Source organism: Carex rostrata, chromosome 27 (assembly GCF_964058835.1).
Source record: "Carex rostrata chromosome 27, lpCarRost1.2, whole genome shotgun sequence".
In the NCBI taxonomy this organism is placed as follows: Eukaryota; Viridiplantae; Streptophyta; class Magnoliopsida; order Poales; family Cyperaceae; genus Carex; species Carex rostrata.
The window spans coordinates 4388072-4394919 of record NC_135944.1 but is presented as its reverse complement, the minus strand read 5'-3'; positions in this window follow the sequence as shown (position 1 = coordinate 4394919).

Sequence of the window (6848 nt, the reverse complement as noted above, 5' to 3'; positions counted from 1 at the left end):
TCCGTTGAAATGTGGAATTACGTGAAAACCATATATCACCATGATAATGAGGCCCAGAAATATCAGATTGACCTTGAAATTCATGAGTATACTCAGGGACAGAAAAATAATCAGGATTATTACTCAGATTTTATGGTGTTATGGCTTGAATATAATTCCATTATGTATTCCAAAGTCCCTAGTGCTGCCCTAGTTACTATCCAAGAACTGCAACAAAAAAACATGCAAGGTCAGTTTTTGATGAAATTGAGACCTGAATATGAACCAATAAGGAGACAACTCATGGCCCGAAACCCCATCCCTACACTGACTGAATGTTTTAGAGAGATTATGTGGGAGGAACAAACCATGTTTACCCGATCTAGCATTGAAGAAGCTGCTCCTGGAAGTGATTCAATGGAGCTGATGACTCAGGGTAATCCTCGGGTTGGGAAGGAAATACAGTGTTATTCTTGCCAAGAGTATGGGCATATTGCAAAAGATTGTAAGTCGTCTTTCATTTCAGTTACTCATAAATAGTTTTTTCGTTTTGAAGGGTGGGTTGGTTGGCCCTGCCCTCATGAAGCTTCGATTGCTCCTTTTTCAAGTCATGTGGCACTCGAAGTTTTGGTGTTCCGATGATGGTGGTTTTTTCTTCTTTATGCTTAACAAGGTTCTTCCGCAAATGCAGACTGAAATGATTGGAACTTACCACCTTTTCACACGAAAAGAAAAACACTTATTTGAAGGAAGCGAGACCGGGCGGAGACCTTGGTTGGGAAGGCCACATCATAGCTGAATGTCACCGGCGACCTCAAAATCGACGCAACACCATTCAAGCCTTGGCTGTTCAAAACCAGCAAAACACTGCAACAACCACAACTCAAACTGCAGTTCAGTCCACTTCCACATTCCCTAGTACTGTCACACCTGAAGGCATTCAACAGATGATCCAGTCTGCCCTATCCTCTATGGGACTGTCAGGTAACAATTGTCAGAAATGGTATATTGATTCAGGGGCATCGAACCATATGTGTGGGCAGTCACATAGGTACAGATAAAATATCTACTGCTGATGGTACTAATCTCTCCATTGCTGGTATTGGAGATGTTTATTTAAAAGATAACAATTTAAACAAAGTACTGCTGGTACCCAAATTGGCATCAGATTTGATCTCAGTTGGACAATTGGTAGAAAATAATTGTCATGTGCATTTTACTCCTCATGGTTGTGTTGTATAGGACCAGGAAACTGGAATGATAGTCAGGAAGGCGCATAAGAGTGGACAACTTTTCTTTGTTGAAGGTGAACAAAACTTATCAGATTTGGTTGGTGTTGTCTTTTCTGCATCCTCAAAAGAAGATATTTGGACTTTGTGGCATCGTAAATTAGGCCATTTGAATTCTAATAGTTTATCTATTATGTTTGACTAAGGACTCATTCCAAATAAAAAAAATCAGTCCTAGTGTGTGTACTACTTGTTTGTTAGGCAAGAGTAAGGTACTTCCATTTCCTGTCAGTAACAATAAAACTATGAGACCATTTGAGCTTATCCATTATGATATGTGGGGCCCATCTCCCATTCTGTCTACATCTGGTTATAAGTGCTTCCTGTTTTTTCTTGATGACTTCACTAGATTTGCTTGGGTATATTTAATACGAAATACATTTGATGTCTTTCAAATATTTAAATACTATGTGGCAATGACTGAAAATCAATTTAATTGAATTATAAAAAATTTGAGATCAGATTTAGGTGGGGAATACATGTCGAATGATTTCTAAAAGTTTCTTTTAGAAAAAGGTATATTTCATGAAAAATCTTGTCCAGCTACTTCTCAACAAAATGGAGTAGCTAAGCGTAAAAACCGACACATCTTAGACATTGTTAGAAGACTTCTTTTAGAATCTGCTAAGCCACCCACAAACATCCCAGTTATGACATGCTTCACACCTTTGGTTGTGTGTGCTATGTTCATCCCCCATCTAGAGAACGCAACAAACTCTCACCTTTATCAGTAGAATGTGTCTTTCTAAGTTATGCTGTTGGACAAAAAGGTTTTCGGTGTTATGATCCCAAATCAAAGAAAATGAGAATCTCCAGCAATGTGGTCTTTCTTGAGTCTGTCTTTTATTATAAAAAGTGTTCCAATTTGTGTCCCACAGTTTCTAAGTTTTTGTTACATCTTTTTGAACTAATAAATGATGTCTCAAACACTTTCATAAATTCCAGCTTCTCCAACCAATTCAAACCAGGTTTTGTTTACACTCGGCGAAAGAATAAGGAGTCAACTCGGATGATCACATATGGCGTTTAATTAAACATAAGCCTTTCACAAAAAGGGTAAAATAGTAGCCGTCTCTTTCTTATTTGCTTAACCTCTGCTTCCATCTCCTGCTCCTCTGTTGGGGTTTATATGCAGCTAGATTGTGCAATTTTTGTTGAAAATTAATTCAATATTGGTTCTGAAAAGTTTCTGTAGGAATTGAGTTGGTTAGATAGCAGTTTTTCAGATATGTGAAACTGCTGTAGTGTTGTAGCGTTATTTTTAATATGGTTATTCTATAGTGGGTAGTTATTAGTGGGTTCTATAGTGGGTAGTTATAATTAGTGGGTAGTTATTCTTAGTTATCTCTTGTACTTTAAATTCTATAGAACTATGTAATTTTCTTAAGCGTATGAAATAGATAGTGTTTCTATTCTGAAAAATTCTGTCTCTGAAAAATACTGGCACAGCAGCCCAGTTTTATGTTTTTTTTATTTCTGATCTATTCCTTTGTCTATTAGCAACAAACCTTGTGTTATTTTACTGCTGTTAATTATCTCATAACCCAACAAATTGGTATCAGAGCGAGTCGATTCATTGGGCACAAATGGCTGAAACCTTAGGCAACACCGTCAATGTAACTCAACCGACAATTCCATTGTTCAAAGGTGAAAATTACGAATTTTGGAGCATCAAGATGAAAACCCTGTTCAAGTCACATGGTTTGTGGGATTTAGTAGAGACGGGTGTACCTACTGAAGGCCCTAATTTGCAAGAAAATCAGAGGAAGGATGCACGAGCACTGTTTTTTATGCAACAATTAGTGCATGATACGATTTTCTCCAAGATTGCTGCAGCAACCACCTCTAAAGAAGCATGGACAACCTTGAAGACTGCATTTCAAGGAAGTTCACAAGTTCTTGCCATGAAATTGCAAGGGCTACGTCGAGATTTCGAGACACTGCAAATGAAAACAGAAGAATCAGTGCAGATTTTTCTATCAAGAGTCACAACAGTTGTCAACCAAATTCGAGCATATGGAGACAACCTCACAGAGCAAACCGTGGTGGCCAAGGTGCTGAGAAGCCTAACAACAAAATTTGATCATGTTGTGGCAGCAATTGAAGAGTCAAAAGATCTCTCAACCTATACCTTTGATGAACTGATGGGATCACTGCAGACCCATGAAGCGAGGCTGTCCAGATCAGAGGAGAAGGGCGATGAAAAGGTTTTTTTACATGAAGCGAGAGTCTTCTCGAGGCAGAGGTCATGGCAGAGGCCGAGGTAGAGGAGGACGTGGACGTGGCCGTGGCAGAACCGGCGGCGAATTTCAGTTCCAGCGTGACAGAAAACAAATCCAGTGCTACTACTGCAACAAATTTGGGCACTATCAATCTGAGTGCTATGAGAAGCAAAGGGAGGAGAATCATGCAAGCTATGTAGAAGAGAACACCGAGCAACCGACTCTTTTCATGGCAAGTACAGAAGGTGAAGTTGATGCAAGCACAATCTGGTTTCTTGACAGTGGTTGTTCCAATCACATGACCAGTTACAAGCATTTGTTCAAAGAATTAGATTAAACCCACAAACTGAAGGTCAAACTTGGTGATGACAAACTGATTCAAGTGGAAGGCAAGGGCACAGTTGCAGTTCCCACCAACAATAATGGTATGAAATATTTGCACAATGTTTATTTCATTCTAGAGTTGTCACAAAACTTGCTCAGCATCAGGCAATTGATGGAGAGTGGGCATTCAATCCTGTTTGAAGGAAACTCTTGTGCAATCAAGGACAAAACCACAAATCAATCCTTAGAAGAAGTAAGAATGGCAAGCAACAAGTTGTTTCCACTTGAAATTTCGGGTGTAAGAGAGAGAGTAATGACAGTAAAAGAATTAAACCAATCTGAGTTATGGCATCTTAGATATGGGCATTTGAATATCAATGGGTTGAAATTGTTGAATCAAAAACAAATGGTTTATGGGCTGCCTGAGATCAATCAAATAGGTGTGTGTGAAGGGTGTATCTATGGAAAACAAGCCAAATTACCCTTTCCCAAAGGTCAGTCTAATAGAGCAACACAAATCCTCGAAATAGTTCATACAGACCTATGTGGACCGATGCAAACTGCATCATTGGGTGGCAGCAGATATTTTCTCCTTTTTACCGATGATTTTAGTAGAATGTGTTGGGTTTACTTCCTGCAAAAGAAGGGAGAAACATTTGAAAATTTTAAGAAGTTTAAGACCTTTGTAGAAAAGCAAACTGAAAAGAGTTTGAAGGTGTTAAGGTCAGATAGAGGAGAGTTCCAATCCACAGAATTTAAGAATTATTGTGAAAATGAGGGCATACACCATGAATTAACCACACCTTACACACCTAAACAGAACGGGGTTGAAGAGAGAAAAAATAGAACCGTGGTTGAATTGGCTAGAAGTATGCTGAAATGTAAAGGTTTGTCGAATCTGTTCTGGGCTGAAGCAGTAGCAACCGCTGTTTATTTGTTGAACTTGTCACCAACTAAAGCAGTGATGAACAAAACCCCTTTTGAGGCTTGGATTGACAGAAAACCTGGAGTTGGACATTTGAAAGTGTTTGGTTGTATTGCATATACCTTAATACCCTCACAAAGAAGAACAAACCTGGATGAAAAATCTGAAAAGTGCATATTAATTGGTTATTGCACACAGTCTAAAGGTTACAGGCTATACAACCCAAAGAGTGGTAAAATTGTGGTGAGCAGAAATGTTTTATTTGATGAAAATTCAAGTTGGCAGTGGAAAGAAATAGTTCAAGGAGTAGAGATTGTAGAACCTGCAGAAGATGATGTAGAAGGCATTGAAATTGTGCAACAACCGATCAATCCAGACAGATTAGACATGAGTCATAACAGCCCCAGTTCAGTTGTAAACAACATCAGTTCTGATTCTATTTTGCCTCCACACATACCTGACCAAAGCCAAAACCTTGACCCTAATACACCAACCGTCAGAGTTTACAGCAGGCGTCATTTTGGTCCTGACACACCCGTAAGAAAATTGAAATCTGTGCAAGAATTGTACGAAACTACACAAGTACTTTTTGTTGCAGACCCCACAACTTATGAAGAAGCAGTAGAAAGGGAAGAATGGTGTCAAGCAATGCAAGAAGAACTAGCAGCAATTGAGAAGATTAATACATGGCAGTTGGTGAAACTTCCTGAAGGCAAGCATGCAATAGGGGTAAAATGGGTGTTCAAAACAAAATTTGGTTCAGATGGAAGTGTGCAAAAGTACAAAGCGAGATTAGTAGCCAAGGGTTATGCTCAGAAATATGGTGTAGACTATGAAGAAACATTATCTCCTGTGGCCCGATTTGAGACAGTGAGGTTATTGTTAGCGTTAGCAGCACAATTGAAGAAACCAGTGTATCAATTTGATGTTAAATCAACTTTTCTCAATGGAGAACTATTAGAAGATGTGTATGTTCAGCAGCCCGAAGGTTTTGAAGTTAAGGGCAGAGAACAATGGGTGTACAAGCTGGTAAAAGCATTGTATGGGCTGAAACAGGCACCAAGAACCTGGTACAGTAAGATTGTTGCTTACTTCTTAAAGTCTGGATTTCAGAAAAGCAAAAGCGATCCTAATCTGTACATCAAAAGGCAAGGAAAATGTGAGTTGTTAGTTGTATGTTTGTATGTTGATGATATGATTTACATCGGCACCAATGAAATTCTGCTGGAACAATTTAGAAGTAGTATGAAGCAGCAGTTTGAAATGTCAGATTTGGGTTTGTTACACTACTTTCTCGGGTTGGAAGTAGAGCAAGAAAGAGGTAGCATCTTTGTGTCACAAAGGAAGTATGCTCGAGATTTAGTTAAGAAGTTTGGAATGCATAATACGAATGTTGCAACACCCATAAATGTTAATGAGAAGCTGGTGAAAGATGATGGTACAGGAGCTGCTGATGCAACAAGGTTCAGAAGTTTAGTTGCTGGAAAATTTTGCTTTATCTCACTCACACAAGGCCTGACATCTCATATGCAGTAGGAGTAATCTCTAGGCACATGCAGAATCCAACAAAACATCACCTTGGAGCAGCAAAAACAGTATTGAAGTACATTTCTGGCACAACCGATTATGGCCTCTGGTATGGCAACTCAGATGCATTCAACTTGATTGGTTATAGTGACAGTGACTGGGCAGGATGTGCAGAAGACCGTAGAAGCATTTTCGGGTATGTTTTTTCATTTGGATTCAGTGCAGTGTGTTGGAGTTCAAAGAAGCAAGCAACCGTTGCGTTATCATCTTCAGAAGCTGAGTACATAGCAGTAAATTCTGTTGGGATAAACTCAGCAATACTGCACTGCTTTGTGCCAGTATGCAAAAGATTGAAGAGAGAAGAATATTTTTCTGAATATAAACAACGCTTTATTTCCTTTCTCTCTTACTCAATTACATAAAGTTATGCAGTATTTAAAGCAATACAATGTTCCTAAAATAAGCACCCACAACTTTCCTAAATTAAGCACCCACTACACAACATGCTGAAAATAACTAACCACTATGCCTACTCTAAATTTAGCACCCACTAATCTGTCCTTGCTATTATAAACATATACT